Consider the following 18,967-nt stretch of genomic DNA (forward strand, 5'->3'; position numbering starts at 1 on the left):
CAAGGGGTAGAACTCTAGCTTTGAGTAAAAAGCTCAGGGACAAAGCACAATCGCTGAGTTCTAGGCTCAGGATGGAACAAAAAAAGATAATATTATCTGCAAAAAAGATAATTACACTCCTTCCTATCAACACAGATATTGACATTTCTATTGTCAAATTGATTTTCCTTGCAAATCTAGTTCCTACAACTTACAAGTGGTGACAGTAGATATGGTACCCTTGTTGCTGATTTTAGGAGAAAAGTATATGTGGTTTCACCATTAAGTAGGACACACACACACACACACACATACACACACACACACACACACACACACACACACACACACACACACACACACACACACACACTAGCCTAAATGTGAAAAAAAACAAGAATGATAAATGATTGGTGAGTTGAGAGATAACAAGGAATGTAAATTTGGAGGCAAATGAAATTGATATCTGTGATGGTTAATCTTGAGGATGAGCTTCAATGGGATTGATTTGATTTGGTTTAGATGCGCCCAGCTAATAATTAAAGCATAACTCTGGGTGTGTTTGGTGGGTTTCCATAACAGATTAACCAAAGCAGATATCCCTCCTGCACATGGGTGGCACCATCCGGTATGCTGGCTTTCCATACTGAGTTAATGAAGAGAAAAGAGAATCTTCCCAACGAAGCACTCCCTTTCCCTCTCTTACCCCTCCCCATGCTCCATGTCCTCCATGTTCTTCTCTGCCATTAATCCCTGAAATCTATGACACTGAGCAAAATAACTTCCTAGGATATTTCTGTCAAATATTTTGTCATAGCAAGAAAAAAATACATGGCTAACACACAACCGAATCTTCCACTTGTACTCCTTGTTTTATTGATTGACTGATTGATTTAGCCATACCTGGAACTGGAACTCATTGGTTGAGCACTGTCCCTGAGCCAAATTGTGCTCAATCAAGGGTAGTGTTCTACCCCTTGAGCAACAATGCCATTTCCAGCTTTTTTTGAGTACTTTATTAGACTTGAGTGTCTCAGAGACTTCTCTGCCCAGGCTGGGTTGAACCACCATCCACAGATCTTAGCCTTCTAAGTAGCTAGGATTACAGGCTTGAGCTGCTGGTGCCTGGCCACATTCTACCGTTTCTTCTTCCTTCTTCTTGATTCTTCCTCCTGTCCCCTCCCAAACTTCCTCCTCCACACCATGCTAAATAAGTATAGGCTTTACTATTGAGCTGGACACCCAGCCATAGGCTGCCATCTTTACTCAATGAAATAAACAGCTGACATCAATGGGTTGCTGAGTATATGCTAGGCACCAACCCACCTTTTTCTTTGTGAACTTGGTAATAAACCTATGAGATAGGTAATCATTATCTTAGTCTTACAGACCAGGCTACTGGAACAAAACCAATGATTTGCCAGGGCCAAAAACACAAACCTTTAATCCCGGCCCAACAAACCTCTCAATCCAACTTCAGTAGTGAAGATGAGACTCAAACCCAGGCACTCTCTTCATTAGACAGAGCCTGTACTTAATCACACCTGTGGGTGTTTTTGATTCCTTGCTACAATAATGTGAGGGTAGGGGATAACAAAGGCAACACATTAATGGAGTATTATTTGAGGGTGAGATTTGCCATTGGAAAGACCAGGATAAAAGACCCAGCTCCAGCATTTACTAACGTTTGACATCATAGACAAGTCATTTTAATTTGTTTGCCTCTGTTTCTATATCTGGAAAATGGAGATAATCAGAATGCCTTCCTTCATAAAGGAGCAGGTTCCCAGCAAGGTGTAATTGACTCACACCTGAAATCCTAACTACTAAAGAGATTGAGATCAGAGGATCAGGGTTCATGGCCAGTCTGAGCAGTGAAGTCTGTGATACTTTATTTCCAATTAATCACCAGAAAACCAAAAGTAGTGTAGTAATGAAAACTGGTAGAATGCTAGCCTTAAATAGAAGAACTCAGGTACAGAGCCTGGGACCCAAGTGCAAGCCTGACAACCAAAACCAACAACAACAAAAGAGCAAGTTCCAATCATTTCTTTAAGATAGTATAATAAGCTTTAAATCTGATTATTGAAGTTCAAATCCAGCCCAGGCAGCTAAATCTGAGAGTTTTATCTCCAATTAACTTAAAAAGAGCCAGAAGTACAGATGTGGCTCAAATGATAGAGGGCCAATTACAGGTAGCCACCCACTGCCTTTGCTCCAACCTGTCATAAGCCCAGCACAAGTGGCTCAACAGCAGATATTTGTTGGTGGGAAACTGAAGGAGTGAACACTATAAGGGCCCTCGCCTCCTGCTATCTTTTCTTGTCCAGGCCCTCCCTGGCTGTATTGTTATCTATTCTCTCATCCTGGGAAAATAACCATAGCATAAAATGTGTCATCTCAACCAGTTACAATTGTACACTTCAGTGGCTTTAAGTACATTCAAATTTTTATGCACCCTCTCTGATACCAACTTCTAGAACTTTCTCAGAATCCAACCTGAAATGAAGCACTTATTAAAGAGCACCTTCCATCCATCCCTTTCCACAGTCTCAGGAAACCCACCATTCTACTTCCTGTCTCACAATTTGACTGTGGCAGATCTCCTGTGACAAGAGTCATGATATTCTAGTGATAGTGGTAGTAATGGTGTGTATGTGCATGTGCTTATATGTGTGCATGTGTGTGTGTGTTTGTGTGTTCATGCTCATGCACACACAGTTTTATTGCTTGTACTAGGTCCTGGGCACCATCCGTGGGGTTTTTTTGCTTAAGGCTAGCACTCTGCCACTGGTACCATAATTCCACATCAGTTTTTTGAGATAGTTAATTGGAGATGAGTCTCATAAAGCTTCAGTCCTCAGCTCTAAGCTTCCTGAATAGCTAGAATTACAGCCATGAGCGAACAACTCACGGCTAGAGATGGTGAATTTTAACACATTAATTCTGCTAGCATGTAGTGCCTCATGTTTTAGTCAAACATCAATGTAAATGTTGCTGTGAAAAGACTTTTGGAAGCAGGGGTTATACTGTGGGGAAGGGACATACAAAGCAACAAAGTAATCATCTTATAAAGCTGTTAGAAATAATCGCAAGGAAGAAAAAACATTTGAATCTTTATCTTGGGGTTCATTTCGCCTAACATCAATTTATCTGACCGTTTCTGCTTATGTCAGACATATACTATTTGTTGCATATAAGGGAACCCTTGGGACCTATGTTTCTTTGGGTCTGGCTTACTTCACTTAATATAATTTTTTCCAAGTCTTTCCATTTCCTAACAAATAAAAAACAAATTGTTTAAATAGGGATACAGGTGGACCCATTGCAACAATGAGATATAAAAGTCGTTATGGAGAAAAACAAACTTTACATCTTTGGAGGGAGGGGGGATTAAGGGTGGGTGGGTGGGAGATGGGAAGGGATGGTAAGGGGAAACAATGGAAGAGGCAACAATGTTTGATAAGAAATGTATTCATTACCTAGCCCAAGTAATTGTAACCCCTCTGTACAGTATTTTCGCAATAAAAAAGGAAAGAAATTAAAAAATTTTTGGATGTGATTACCATTTTAATCACATGGGTAAATTTCAATAGATAAATTTAAATAATTTTAAACTTGGAGTAAAGAAGATTTATTATGGCCTGGGAATGTGGCTTAGTGTTAGAGTGCTAGCCTAGCATGCATGAATCTCTGGGTTTGATTCCTCAATACCGCATGAACAAAACCTAGAAGTTACTCTGTGGCTCAAGTGGTAGAGCACTGTCCTTGAGCAAAAGCAGCTCACTGACAGTTCGCAGGACCTGAGGTCAAGCCCCAGAACTGGCAAAAAACAAAATCATAACAAAACAAAGCAAAAAAAGATGATTACCCTTCCTAAATAGAATGGGCTTTGTCCAATGATTTGATGAATTTCAAAATTTGAGTATCCTCACTTAACTGCAGTATAGAAATTCTGAGTCTCCATCTACAGGCTGAATGATGGAAAAATTTTCTCTTGCTTGAGATATCAGTCCTGATATCCCCCAATCAACACATACACATATGTGTATACATACATGCATGTGTACATATGTGTGGACACATTTTATATATGTGTATATAGATATACACACATATACATATACACACAAGTTTATAGTGGGGAGGCTTGAACTCAGGGTTTAGACACTTTCCCTTAGCTTATTCTGCTTGAGACTAGTACTTACCTCTTGAGCCACACACACCTTCAGGTCCAGGTTTTTGTTGGTGTGTGGGAGATAGTCTTGGGTGAAGGTTATGAGCCTTTTTTTTTGTTTTTAGTTTTTGGTGCCAGTACCAGAGCTTGAACTCAAGATCTGGGCACTGTCCCTTAGATATTTCACTCAAAACTAACACTCTATAACTTGGGCTACAGCTCCATTGCAGGCATTTTAGTGGTTAATCAGAGATCATGGCTGTAAACCATGATCCTCAGACCTCAGCCTCCTGAGTAACTAAGATTACAAGCATGAGATACCAGCACCTGCCTCAGAAAGTATTCTTATGTTTACTATTTGCATTTTGAGCTGTGTGGCTCTAGTCAGTGGCTTAATTTCTCTGAATACCATTTTCTGATATGTGAATGAAGTTTAAGAAAGAACATCAATAATAATAAATACTCCATGGGGTGGGTATGGACATTTGATGGGGTAAAAATAAAATAAATGAAACCTTCATGTCTCAATACAGGAGTTGTTAGTAATCAATATTTATTATTTGTCATTATTATTTGGCCTGACCTTGATTTGAGAAGCCTTATAAGGTGCAGGGCAGAGAAGAGAAGTCCCACTGCAGCCTCTTCCCTGCCCCATCTCACTGGCTTTCTTTGAGGTCACTAGAGGCCCCCAGCCTTGATAAATGTCCTAGCCCTATATGTTATGACTTGCTGGCAGATTTGAATTTGACTTTAATCACTCGTGTTCTGGCTGTGATTTTGAGGAAAATGGCTAAATACTGTTGGTGCCAATGGGGAGATAGCAGCCCATTCTATACTCTGGTCATTGAAGACTCCCCAAAACAATAGAGGGAGGGAGGGAGAGAGAAGGAGAGGGCTGGCAGAATCTGTGCTGGACCAGGACTGTCAAATGGGATAGAGAGACCCACCCTAAAGCCATTGAGGGGGCTCCCTTTCTTTTCCTGGAGTGCTGGTGATGTAGGTATTTTTTAGATGATAGAATAGAAGGATCAGAGTAGGCATGTCACTGAAAGGATCTGATTTCAAGGAATGGATACCCATGTCTTACTCTTCTTGCCATGAGAGGTCCTTGATGTCCTCGGGTTCCTAGTCTTTACAAATGAAGCAAAGGCTAGATCTTCAGTCCCAAGGCCCAGGGAGGATTCAATAGGCCTGAACTCAAGCACAGCATGGACTCTGTAGGGGGAATCTGACTGTCAGCACCAGCCAAGGATTTGTGGTTAAAAAACTATGCCTCCTGGTTGTCTGTAGGTTCCCGGATACCCAGAAGTTTCTATTTCACTCAACTCTTGGACTAGATCATTCCTTCCTTCCCTTTCTCCTTCTATCCCCTCCCTCTCTTTTTTGTCTTCTTTGGACTTGATCACAGGGCCCGTGTCTGAGCTTTTTCGCTCAAAGCTAACTCTCTACCACTTTGCGACACAGTTCCACTACTGGTTTGCTTTTACATATCTGACCAACTAATGCCATAATTCTTCTCTCCCTCTTTCCTTCTCCTCCTGCCCCTACTCCCTTTCTTTCTTTCTCTTTCTTTCATTTTGTGTTTGTCCTATGGTCTGAAAAGAGGGCTTGGGCACTGTTTCTGAGCTCTTCATTCAACGCTAAAATTCTACCACTTGGGCCACAGCCCCACTTCCAGATTCTTACAGTCTTTCCTGCCCAGGCTGGCTTTGAATAGCAATCCTCAGATCTCAGCCTCTTCACCAGCTAGAATTAAAGATGTGAGTCACCATCACCTGGCTTACTTTTTCTTTTCAAAAACTTTCATCACAGGCAGAGTAGTTAGTGCTGTAATGAAGCAACAGCCAGACTCTGTAATAAGGACATACAAGTCTCAACTGGCCTAGGGTCAAACATTATTAAAACCAATTCACACTGAGGAAACCAGGTAAGACAGATTTACCCAGAAGGGTGAAGAATCTATGCCTGATGCCAATAGTTACATCTAGACTCCTAGTTACTGAGGAGGCTGAGATCTGAGAACCATGCATGATTCAAAGTCAGCCTGGGCAGAAAAGTCTGTGAGAGTCATCTCCAATGAAGAACTAAAGACCAAGAAGTGGAGCTTTGGCTCAAGTGGTACAGTGTGCCAACCTTGAGAATAAAAGCTAAGGGACAGAACCCAGACTCGAAGTTCAAACCCTAGGATTGGTGCACACACACACACACACACACACACACACACACACACACACACACACACACACACACACACACACACACACACCACAGAATGCCTGTAACCTGTTTGTCTCTTGGTCCACAGGTTTATTCCCAAAAAAGTACTGGGACAGGGGCATGGATTTGAGGTCTGAGTCCACTGACACACCAGGAATTTTCCTCCTCTGTAATATGGAAATAAGCATACCTGACTTATATGGTTGTTGGGAGCATTAGATGAGCTAACAAAAAGGAGCGTATGTGTGTTTGAGTGTGTGTGTATGTGTGTGTATTTGTTTGTTTGTGTGTGTGTGTGTGTGTGTGTGTGTGTGTGTGTGTGTGCCATTCCTAGGGCTGTCCCTGAGCTTTTTTGCTCAAGGCTAGCACTCTACCACTTGGGACACTGGTCCACTTCAAGTTTTTTTGATGTTTAATTGGAGATAAAAGTGTCATGGACTTTTCTACCCAGTGCTGGCATTGAACCACAACCATATATTGCTAGCCTCCTGAGTAGTTAGGATTACACATGTGAACCACTGGCTTCAACTATAATGAGGTTTTAATGAAGGGGAGCTGGTGATATTCTTCAGTTCCTATTTGATGGTGACCTCCCCTGAGATCCCTAACATGGAATCAAAAGATGGGGCTCTGCCTTCAAGGAACCAGGATGAGTCAAAAACAGCCAAGCAATGTTGCATTGACATACAGCCCGGTCTTATTTCTACTCACAACATGAGATTAAGGTGAGTCATTAGGAGCTTCTTTTCTTCCTGTGAGGGACACTGCTCAGACACACTTACAAGAGCACTGACAAAGAAAATGAACGTAGACTTCAAACTGATTGCAGCTTCTACATATATTGCAATCATGTGATTGTACCTAGCCTTGAAATGAACAGAAATGTATAAGTCTATCATGTTGCATGTGCCGATGTTGTAGGTTGGCAGACATGTATGTCAGCAACTGCTCACAAGTGTTTTAGACCCATGGATGATGACTTGCTTTATCATTAAAAAAAGTTTTAAACTGGTAGTGCAGAGTAGGACGTGAATTCAGGGGCTGGGCCCTGTCCCTTTGCTATTTTTACTCAAGGCTAGTGCTTTACCACTTGAGCCACAGCTCCATTTACCTGCTCAGGCTGGCTTTGAACCGCAATCCCCACCTCTTAGCCTCCTGAGTAGCTAGTATTACAAGTGTCAGCCAACAGTGCCCAGCTGACACATAAATGTCTTTTGTTTAGTGACCTAGGAAGATGGCTCAGTGATAGAGTATTTGCTTCTCATGCATGAAGCCCTGGATTTGATTCCTCAACACCACATGAACAGACAAAGATAGAAATGGTGCTGTGGCACAAGTGGTGGAGCATTGCCTTGAGCTTAAAGAGCTGAAGGACAGTGCCAGAGTTCAATCCCCATCACTAACAAAAAATATTTTGTTTACATATGGTGGAGTTCCTTTCAATGTATATACTATTTTAGATAAATATGAAGAAGCACTTAAGCACCTTACATTGTATAAAGATAAGCGTTATGTATTTCTGGGAAGAAAGTCATTAACTTACATTATGTAATGGTGTGTGTGAGGCACCAAACGGTCTCTACATCTTTGTCATTCTCCTGAAATTTGCCTTGGGTGCAGTGCAATGTTCAATGCTCAGACCATCTCAATAGACACATTTGGCATTTGTCAAAAATGACAAATCCCAGAGTGGTACTGGTGGCTCACAGTTATAATCCAATCATGAGGTTTGCAATGCGAGGATTGCGTTTAAAAGCCAGCCTGGGCAGGCAAATCTGAGTCTCTTACGATTAATTAACAATGAAAAACTTGAAAAACAAAAAATGGAAGAAGCCAAATCACCAGTGGCTCACGCCTGTAATCCTAACTACTCAAGTGGGAGATCTAAGACCACAGTTCAAAGCCAGACCAGGCAGGAAAGTCCATGAGACTCTTTTGTTATTGTTGTTGGGTCTGGTCCTGGGGCCTGAACTCTGGTTCTGAGCACTGTTCCTTATCTCTTCAGCTCAAGGCTATCTCTCTACCACTTGAGCCACATTGCCACTTCTGCCTTTTTTCTTTTTGCTTATGTGGTACTGAGGAATAGAATCCAGGGCCTCTTGCATGCAAGGCAAGCCCTCTACCACTGAGCCACTTTCCAAGCCCTCCATGAGACTCTTATCTCCAATAAATCACTAGAAAACCAGAAATGGCACTGTGGCTCAAGCAGTAAAGTGCTGTCTTTGAACTGAAGACCTCAGGGACAGCGCCGAAGCTCAGAGTTCAAGTCCCATGACCGACCAAAAACAAACAAACAAATAAAGGATCCCTTGTAGGAAAGTCTGTAAGACTCTTATCTCCAATGAATCACCAAAATGCCAGAAGTAGAGATGTGGATCAGGTGGTAGAGCACTGGTCATGAGTGATAAAAACTAAGAGACAGAACCCAGGCCCTGAGTTTAAGACTGAAGATCTGAAAACACACACACACACACACACACACACACACACACACACACACACACACACACACATACACACAGGAAGAAAAATTGCTATTTTAGTCCAAATGCACGTACAGATGTGCAGGTACATAAGTTTCAAAGAGGCAGAATCAAATATAATCACAGTTTGGAATACCAAAAAATACCATGTCCCATCAGTTCCTGGCAGAGAAGGAAGGCATGTGGCATTCCACCCTCAGGTAACTGCTCTTGGGGACATTCTGGGAAATCCCTCCACAGGAACACGTCTGGACTACTGGAGAGTCAAAGGTGGCAAATTCCTCAAGAACCAGAAATTCACATTTCACTCCCTCCAAGGGGCCTACAGCTCCAAGAGGGTCTTTGCACTCACTCCCCAATCAACAATACCTAAAATACAGATAGGATGGGGAAGAGTGAATAGGGAGAATTAGTGGGGAGGCCTAGCGTCCCTGTGCAAGTGGTTAAATGGGAAAAGGACTGACCTGAGTAGAGACACAGGATATGCAGGTGGAAGTTAGGGAGGGGAGCAAAGATGATGAGGGCATCAGTCCTACAGGATACAGACATGTGCAGACAGGGTACACTCCAGAAAGAGAATGCTGGAGGAGGTCAGGGGACAGGAGAGGGCAATAGAAAGAACTGATTGTAAAGTATGGTAAGTAGAAATAAGACTTCCATACTGGGGCACCAAGGGCCCTGGGTTCTATTTCTGACTCTACTGAGTGGACAAATCCCTATCCTCGCAGCCTCAGTTTACCCCACCTGGGAGAAAAGTAGGAAGAAGCACAGACTGTTCTGGTGCTGCCACTGAGGTCACAGAGGAGGAGAAAGGAGAAGCTGCAGGTTTGAAGTAAACCCAGACAGGGGTGGGAGACTGGGGAGCAGCATTCTCTCAGCACCATACTGAGGCACTCAGTTATCTGCCTCCAAACCCCTCGGGGTGCCATCAGGCTGCCGATTATGGTGCAGAGCCCCAGCCCCACGTTGAGCAGGAAGCATAGGGCTGCCAGTAATAGAGTCACTGCCTGCAGAAGTGACACCTTCTGCTTCTGCACAGCCAGTCAGCCCCACCTGCCCTGTAACCTTGCTCCAAGCCTAGGCATGTCCACATGGTGGCAACAGTAACAACTCAGCAAAAGAGTGTGGCCCAGGCACCAGGCCACTCCACAGCCCACCTTCACTTCTTCTGTTTACAGGCTAGCAACCCAGATGCTACCACTTAGTCACCACCTCAGGGGGGAGTCGCAGCCACCAACCCACAAGTTGGGGACTATGGAGTCCTCACAGTCAAGATCCCCACTTCCACACTTGTTAGACAACGAATATATCTGTTACCTTGGCCTTCTGGAGAGTTCCAGTCTATCTAGGTGTGATGTGTGGGTCTGATATCAGATATATCCCTCCTCAACTGAAATGGTGCATCTTGCTCCTCCATGGCTCCCCCCCTTGCCAAGTGAGGTGAGAAAGAGCCAGAATTGGATTGTTTGGCTATAAGCCGTACGTGCTTGGTGCTAGTGAGCAGGGTGCGTTTTGGTGGTTCAAGTGTACCCCAGGGATCTATCCCTCTTCACAGCCTCCTCTGCGTCTGTGAGCTATCCTTGAGGAGTCGGGCTTCTCAGGCTTTGCAGATACTGCTGGAGCCCTGCCATTGCCCTGCCTCCAAGGTCTCAGACTCCCCACTGCTGTTGGCCAAGGCCTGAGGACACCAAGACCCCAGGATTTCAGTGTCCGCAGCCATGAAATGGGGTCCATGCTGTGATCAGTGTGTACTGTTCCACTAATGGGCCACAGATGTTGGGTGTGCATGCACATATATAAACCAGAGAGCATTGCCTGCTGCCTGTGACATCTGTCTGCCATTTCTACCAAAGTGTTAGGGAGGCAACATGAGACTGTCCTCTGGCCTCTTCCTCATGAAGGTACAGTCCCATGCATGTCCTCTGGACACTAAGTGCACGCCGATCCCTTCCAGAAACCTCCAGTTTAGTGTTTGTCTCTATCCAACCCCATTAGGCAACCATCAGCCAGCACCAATGTGGGCTAGACCCTGTGCCAGGCTCCAGGAGGATGTGCAGGAAGCCCCAAGCCCTAAGAGTTCAAATGACTGAGGGCTGAAACACTAAACAAACATGGAGTGACCCAAGACAGGCTAATGTGGTGAGGGCTCTGAAGAAAGACTTTCTGCACCACAGAGAATCTGGTCCTCCTGATCCACTGCTCATCCCGAAACTGCTTATTCCCTGATGCCTTCCTGTCTGCCATGTTCCACATGTGCCCTCTTGATTCTCTTCTTTCCAGCCTGCCACTAATCCTGGTGATTTACAAGCCACAAACATAGATAACTCTCACCTCCCGTTTCTTTTGGTTCCAGGCTGAACAGTAAGGTCAGTATTTCTGACATCATAGCTTGAGTCAATATCTGTAACAAAACTTTGAAGGCTTGGGTCACCTTGGCTTGAATCCACATTCCTGGGGATGAAACACAAGAATTAATCAAAATAGGCAGTTTTGGCTCAAACTTGTAATCCTAGCTACTCAGTGTGATATCTGATTTGCTATTCACTGGAAGAAAGTTTATTCTAGCCTCAATCCTTCCTGCGGTAGCTAATTTTCTCTCCTGAGCCCCTTTCCCTTGGTAAAGAAGGATATACGTGGGAACAAAAATGTAAATTCAGAAACATCTTTGCTAAAAGTAAACTTCTCTCTCTCCCTCAAGCTTCCCAGACTGGCAGCTTTGCAGTTTATCACAAATTTTGCTGAATGCCACTAACAATTATAATGCTTATCACCAGCTGTACTGAGTTCTTTATTACTCAGGAAGTTGTAATAAACATCAGAGGCATTGACTCGTGTGTCCCCATCTGAGCTTCTGTGTGGTGTGAGGGTGCATGCTGACATGCATTCTCTCTGGGAAAAGGATTCCCCTTCTTCAACATCAGGGCAAAGGTCCAATGTCCCAAGGCATGTTTGACTCAAGGCTATGATTTGCTTCTTTAACCTTGCTTGCTTGCTTTGGTAAACATCACCTATGTGAAAGCACTTCCTATAAAAATCCCCCCTGAACAACAAACAGGGCTGTTCTCTAGCTCTGTGAGCTGAGGACAGATGGAATATGGCTAAATAAAGAACTTCCAGCCAAATTGCCTGAGTGCTGTCATATCTTTCTGGGAAATTGGAATACTACAATTTAAATTGGAATACAACACAAGTGGCTAAAATCTGAAGACTAATCTCCATTTGAAGCCAGCCTTACAAGAAGGCCCATGACATGACACTTTTATCTCCAATAAACTACTCAGAAAAACAAGAAGTTCTGTGACTCAAATGATAGAGCACTAGCCCAAAGCATAAAGAGGCTCAGGAACAGCACCCAGGCCCTGAGTGCAGGTGCCAGTACTGGGAAAAACAAATACAACAACAACAACAACAACAAAAAACGGGTAATCAACTCTCCTGTCTTCCTTGTCCTTACTTCTCAGCCTAGTACTGTCTTTGTGTGTTCTGTCTCAGTGCTGTTGACCAAGAAGTCCTTTGCACACAGAAAGCCTGCTCTTTCTTACCTGCACTGGCCACATCATTCATTCTCTATTCTCCATTCGATGTTAAACTTTTTTTTTGGGGGGGAAGGTCCGGTCGTGGGGCCTGAACTCTGGGCCTGGGAGCTGTCCCTCAGCTCTTCAGTTCAAGGCTAGCACTCTACCACTTGAGCCATAGCGCCACTTCCGGCTTTTTTCTTTTCTTTTTTTTTTTTAATATTTTATTTTATTTGAGAACATACTTACAGAGGGGTTACAATTACATGGGCAGGATAATGCATACATTTCTTACCAAGCATTGCAGCCTCCTCCTTTGTTTACCCTTCAACGGCTTTTTTCTTTTTGCTTATGTGGTGCTGAGCAATCGAACCCAGGGCCTCAGGCATGCAAGGCAACTCTCTACCACTGAGCCACTTTCCCAGCCCCTCTATGTTAAACTTACTTGTTCAAGGCTGATGTTCTATGTTGGGTCTTCGTCCGTCCCACGAAAGATGGATGGGGTCTGAGGAAAGGTAAGTGTGGCGCTCGCCCGTTCCCCAGCCCAGGAGACAATCAGACGCAGCGGGGAGCCAAATCCAGCAGGTAGAAAACTCATTTATTAACAGAGAGCAGCCCTTATTAAATACAAAAAGGGCGGGTGGCATGGCAAGGGAGGAAGAGGAACCAATCACTGTCAAGGTCACACCCTATCATGCACCTGAGCCTTCATGGGCTGGTTAGGCACTGATCGGAAGATCAATTGGGCTCTGCCCACTCTACTCTCTCCCAGCGCCATCTTGGCTGCCCATGTGCTCTATAGTAAATTGGGCTCTGCCCACTCAACCCCCTCCCAACGCCATCTTTGCTGCCCATGTGCTCCACAGTTCTATTGTTGAGTCTCACCTCTACTGTATCTCACTTTTTGGAGATAAGAGTTTCAGCAACATTTCTTTCTAGTCTGGCTTCAAGCCTCCATCCTCAGTTCTCAGCCCTATAAGTAGCTAGTTTTATAAGTGTGGGCCACTGGTAGCCAGCAAATTTGACTATGTTTTGGTACCTTATATATGTAGAATCATAAATATAGTTTTTATTTTTAATATGGTTTATTTCACAGTATTTTAAAGATTCATTCTTGTTGTAGCATGGTCAGAATGTCATTCCTTTTTAAGATTGAATAATATTCCCTTGGCTGGTTATACCACATTTTGTTTACCCATCAAGAGACATTTGGTTTTCTACCTTTCTTCTACTGTGTATAATGTCATGAATAACATTAGTATCTTTTACATTGTGCACACTGTTGTAAAAACACGCCAGAGACATCCTTTTATAATAAACTGAGGTGAATCCCCCTGTGGCTTTCCTTCATATTAACTATCAAAGAGAAAACTTAAAGCCAGTGAGGCTCATATGGAGTGACCAACTTAAATATTTTTCATCCTATTTACAAGGATATTGCTGTATTCCTATATAAATAAATATCCAGCCAGGTACTGGTGGCTCATGCCTGTAATCCTAGCTACTCAGGAGGCTGAGATCTGAGGATTGCCAGGTTGGGCAGGAAAGACTGTGAAACTCTTATCTCAAATTATCCACCAGAAAATCCAAAGTGGTTCTGTGGCTCTAGTGGTAGAGTGCTAGACTTGAGCTGAAGAGCTGAAAGAAAGTGCCCCGGCCCAGTGTTCAAGCCCCATGTTCAAAAATAAATCAATAAACAATATCCAACAAGTTGACAAATCAGGCAAGGCCTTTGCAAATTTGTTCTTCTCTTCTCTGGAAACTTCTTCTACACCTTTGTGTGGACCTGAATGCTTAATAGTTCCTGTCTTTGATCCTAGCTTATCAGGAGGCTGAGATCTAAGGATCCATGTTCAAACCCAGTCTGGAAAGCCAATTCTGACAGACTCCTATCTCCAATACACTAGCAAAAAACTTCAAAGTAGAAGTTTAGCTAAAGTGGTAGAGCATCTGCCTTGCAGGATAAAGCTAAGCAAGTGTATGGGACCCTGAGTTCAAGCCCCAGTACTTGTACACACACACAAAAGGAAAATAAACTTTGTTTAATTCGTTCATCTTTTCAGCAGCTAGATCAGAAGTTCTGCCACAGAAAGGCCTTCCCTGGCCATATGACCTAAAATATTAACTTCCTCTCAGTTCCTTGATTTTTCCTCAGAGCAGGTCTCAGTTTGGGCCTCCCTCTGAAGGGTGTGAGCTCCAAACTCACTCTATTTTATAGCATCCTTTTTTCTAGCAGCACCTAGTCCCCATTATTGAAAACCAGAAAATTGGACCTCCTTCTGAGCAGAGCAGTTTGCAAAAAGGGTCGCCCTCTTCTCTGGGTCAAGTAGCCCAAATAGAGCTGACAGCTGAGGATTTTAGCTCATACAACTCTCAACCACGGGAAGGTAAACTGAGGACCTTCCCAGGATAAGAAGTAATTCCTGCTTGAGCAAAATGTATCAATCAATGTCACAACAGGAAGGAAACTATTCAGAATATATCTTCCCTTCCCCTCTCCTCTTCTAGCTCTCAAGAGGATTTTGAAAAAAATTGGATTTAAGTGTGGTTATTTTTCATATCTTCCCAGAGTCACTTGTTCAAAGCTGCACACCAGCCCAGGTTGCCCACAATAGGAACTCCACCTTAGGAGCCCAGCTTTAATCTTGGACCTCTTTCATCACTCTTACAATATAGGATGCACCCAACAAGGGAAGGGGCTTCAGGGGCTTTATCCTCCTCCCACAGACAAGTTAGTTCCAGAGGGGAAAACTGACCTGGCCATCGACTGAAAGTGAACCAGAATAGGATGAGCTCAGAGTGAGCCCTCCTAATGGGAAAGTCACAACCATTAAGTTAGATAATATATAATAAAGTGTTGCCTGTCTGTGGTGGCTGACACATGTAATCCTAGCTATTCAGAAAGCTGAAGTATGAGGACTGGGGCTTGAACTCAGAGCCTGAGCCCAAGGCTAGTGCTCTACCACTTGAACCGCAGTACCACTTCCAGCTTTTTCAGAGTTGGTTATTGAGATAAGATTCTCATGGACTTTCCTGGTCAGGCTACCTTTGAACCACAATCCTGAATCCTCAGCCTCCTGAGTAGCTTAGATTACAGGTGTGAACCACCAGTGCCCACCTGGCCCCCATTTTTCAGATGTACCTCACCTCATTCTCTTTCTCACTCAGAACCAGCCACACACCACTTCCTCCTGATATGGGGTTTATTCCAGCCCTGAGACTTTCACCCTAGCTATTGCCTCTGTCACATGCCCCCAAAGCTGGCTCCCTCTCAATCTACAGGTCTTGGCTTCAGTGCTACCTCTTCACAGAAACCTTTTCTCTATGTATGTGGATTCTGGGGTTTGAACGGGTTTGAAATCAGGACCTGGTCACTGTTGCTTATCTTTTTAAAATCTTAAATATAGTATTCTACCATTTGAGCCACAGTTCCCAATTATGCTTTATTGCTAGTTCATGGGAGATAAGAATTTCAGAGACATTTTTTTGTTGAAACTGACTTTGAAACATGATCGTCAGATCTTAGCTTCCTGAGTAGTTAAGATTACAGGTGTTAGCCACCAGCACTTGACTCACAAGGACTCTTTCTGGCACTCTCACCTGCACTATTTATCTTTCTATAGTTGTTTCATATATTGGTTTATTGACTTTTTACTTGGTTTCCACAAATAAATGATCAGTTGTGTCTTGGGTAGGTTCCCTGTCTGCTCCTAGCCTACATTTTGGATCATTCACACCTGACATGCATCTGATGAATGGTGAATCTCTCCACCCACTGTCCCCTTTTACTTTCCTTTTTTTATTATTTGTTGTATGGTCTTTGGCCTTGATATCAGGGTCTGGGCATTGTTCCTGAGTGTAATCCTAGGTTGTTAATGTTAGCTTCTTGGGAGGCTGAGATCTGAAGACCGTATGTCAAAGCCAGTCCAGATAGAAAAGTCCCTGAAACTCATCCCCATTTAACCACCAGAAAACTGGAAGTGGCATTGTTGTTCAAGTGGTAGAACACTATCTCCTACTTGTAATTGCTTGCAAACATTAGTTCCTCTGGCTTCAGTAGCCAGCCTTTGGATTGAGACATGATCTCTCTATGCAGCCTTGGCTGTATAGGGATTATCCCTCCTATAATTCGTTTTTGAGTATAATTCTTGCAATCTTTCACATCCCAATAACAGGTCCCTGTGCTCTCAACTGCTATTATCTTTGATGTCTTATAATACTCTCCACCCCTTTCTCGAGAATTGCTCTGCTCCTGGGCCTGAATACTGCAGCATATTCTGAGAAGAGTGGTAGCTATTCGCTAGCCACTCCAATCCTGCCCAAACTCCGCCTAAAATTATACTTTGGTCTAATTATGAGGCTACCCAGAAGGAAGGGAATATTCTGCTAACCGCCCTCCTCCAGCCCTGCTTCTTAGTAGACAGTTTATGATCTCAAATTGTGGCTCCCCAGAGAGGAATCTTTCACTGCTGCTTAAAAAGAAAGACCAGGCAAGGGAAACAACACAGAATCCTGGCCTGGAACTGTGCTAGGACTGGGGTTCTTCTGCAAGAAACAGAAGGGAATGGCAGGCAGAGTGGTACCTAAGCCTCTCTTCAAAGGTGACTGCTTGACATTATAAAGCAATTGAAACTCAGATGACAAGATGTAATGGTTAAGCCAGGTAAGTACACTGGCTCTCCTTCTATAGGGAGAGGTAAGTTGGAAAGATCTGCAAGAGTTGGGCACGGTGGCACTGTTGAAGGTTCTCTTTTTACTTGGACAGCCTAAGTTTTCTTTAATTAAAAGGTACATGCCCATGGCATAATTGAATGATCTGTCCTGTATAGATCCCTGGATCTCATATAGGTAGTACCTCATGTCACACATTAAGAATGATGGGTTCCAGCTTGTTGAGTCTTGGCTCATCAGAACACAGGGAATATTGTGCAACTTGTTTAAGCTATGGGTGCTCCATTATTTGTTGAATATTTGTCTCTCCCTCAGGTCCTCAATTACCAGTTGGCAGATTACATTTTGTCCTCAAACAGACAGTTTATATGGACCAACATATTTGGCCCTCAGAACTAGTGACTCTACCTGGATAACATCCTCCCCTCAAAGGGAAATCTTCCTGTTACAACAAAATATAAAAAGACACCTAAGCTCCAGATTTCCACCTTGTAGGCATATTTTCTTTTTCCAATTGTGGGGCTTGAACAGTGTCCTTGAGCAATTCAACTCAAGGCTAGAACTCTACCAATTGAGCCACTGTGCCACTCCCAGTTTTCTAGTGGATAATTGGAGATGAATATCACAGACTTTTCTGACCGGGCTGGCAATGAACCATGATCCTCAGATCTTAGCCTCCTGAGTAGGTAGGATTACAGGTGTGAAGCCAGTTCCAGCCATCATTTCTTTCTTGCAGGAACATTTCAGGGGTATGGAATAGCACAACACCACATAAATTTGTCAGCAGCTGCCCCGGGGAGAACCAGATTAGACCAAAATAACTAACCTTGATATTGCCTTTGCTGTCCAAAAGGATATTGTTGGGCTTAAGGTCTCAATGTGCGATTGTGTTCTGCTGTAATTAGTACAATTTGTTTGAAGAATCTCCTGGCTTCAACTTTATATAAGTGGTGGGATTTTCAGATAGACTTCAGAAGGTAGCCCCTAGTGGCCAATTCCATGAAGAGATATACATACTCTTTTTTCTCCATCACCAGGTACAACTTGATGATGTGTCTGGGCCATCCAGCCTTAAAAATGTCCATCTTATTCTCTATTCAATGCCTGGAGGACTCTCCCATATGACGTATTTTAAATTGCCATCTCGGTGTCTGTGAAGTGGTGATGGGACAGTTTCACTCAGGTAACTTGGTCAAGGAGTTCTTTTGTCTGGTATTGTTTGATGATCTCCTCCTTCAAGCAGCTCGGGGATGATTCTTTGTATTATGCGATCCTCCTGCTATGAAGGCAGGTAGCAAGTCTCCGAAAAATTAACTCAATAAAATAATGGGAAACCCGGCAAAAAGTAAAAAAGAAATACCAAAATCCAACCAACAAAAACTGCAACCAAACAGATCATCAATCTAGCTTTGAGTTAATCCAGCAGCTTACCAAGCGAGAGCTCCCAGCACTGTTAACTGACAAATGTTGGGGCACAGTGGCTTCCTATATACCCTACATGACCTATCACAATGGAGCAATCACAACTGTGCATAGTGACATCATGGGGGAAATGGACAAATCAGATTCAGACCAAGTGAGGTCAGAGAAAAAGTGGACCAATTACAGCCTGCCACCATTGACACTGTAGCTCTTAGGCCTCCAAGAATGTTGCTAGAGATTCCAGGAGGACTTGAGGTTGCTATGGTTATTTTTGTGGAATTTTTGAAACCACTAATACAGTGGTCAATGTCCTCTGACCTATGAGAGCACTCCTGCATTTTACAAATTGCTTCTGTGGAGACACTAGCCAATAGCCTCCATTCTTGATGGCCACCTTATCCTATGACTTGTTCCAGGAATGACACAGCACAAAGTCCTCCATCCTTCTTAAGGACACCTGTCTCCCACAATTTACTCCTGAAGGGACAAGGTCCAGGCTGGTT

General features: G+C 43.5%; 1 long non-coding RNA gene across 1 annotated transcript in view; it reads right to left on the bottom strand.

Moving 5' to 3' along the window:
• Positions 1-18,469, bottom strand: part of LOC138834989 (uncharacterized) — a 32,501-nt gene extending 14,032 nt beyond the window's left edge. The window contains exons 1-2 of the long non-coding RNA XR_011374323.1: positions 17,869-18,469; positions 11,188-11,307 (exon numbers count right to left, since the gene is read on the bottom strand). This is a non-coding gene — a long non-coding RNA (uncharacterized lncRNA). The remainder of the gene's footprint in view (positions 1-11,187; positions 11,308-17,868) is intronic.
• Positions 18,470-18,967: the final 498 nt, after the last annotated feature.

The sequence above is a fragment of the Dipodomys merriami genome, unplaced genomic scaffold (genome assembly GCF_024711535.1).
Source record: "Dipodomys merriami isolate MVZ:Mamm:240054 unplaced genomic scaffold, mDipMer1.0.p SCAF_220, whole genome shotgun sequence".
NCBI classification, from domain to species: domain Eukaryota; kingdom Metazoa; phylum Chordata; class Mammalia; order Rodentia; family Heteromyidae; genus Dipodomys; species Dipodomys merriami.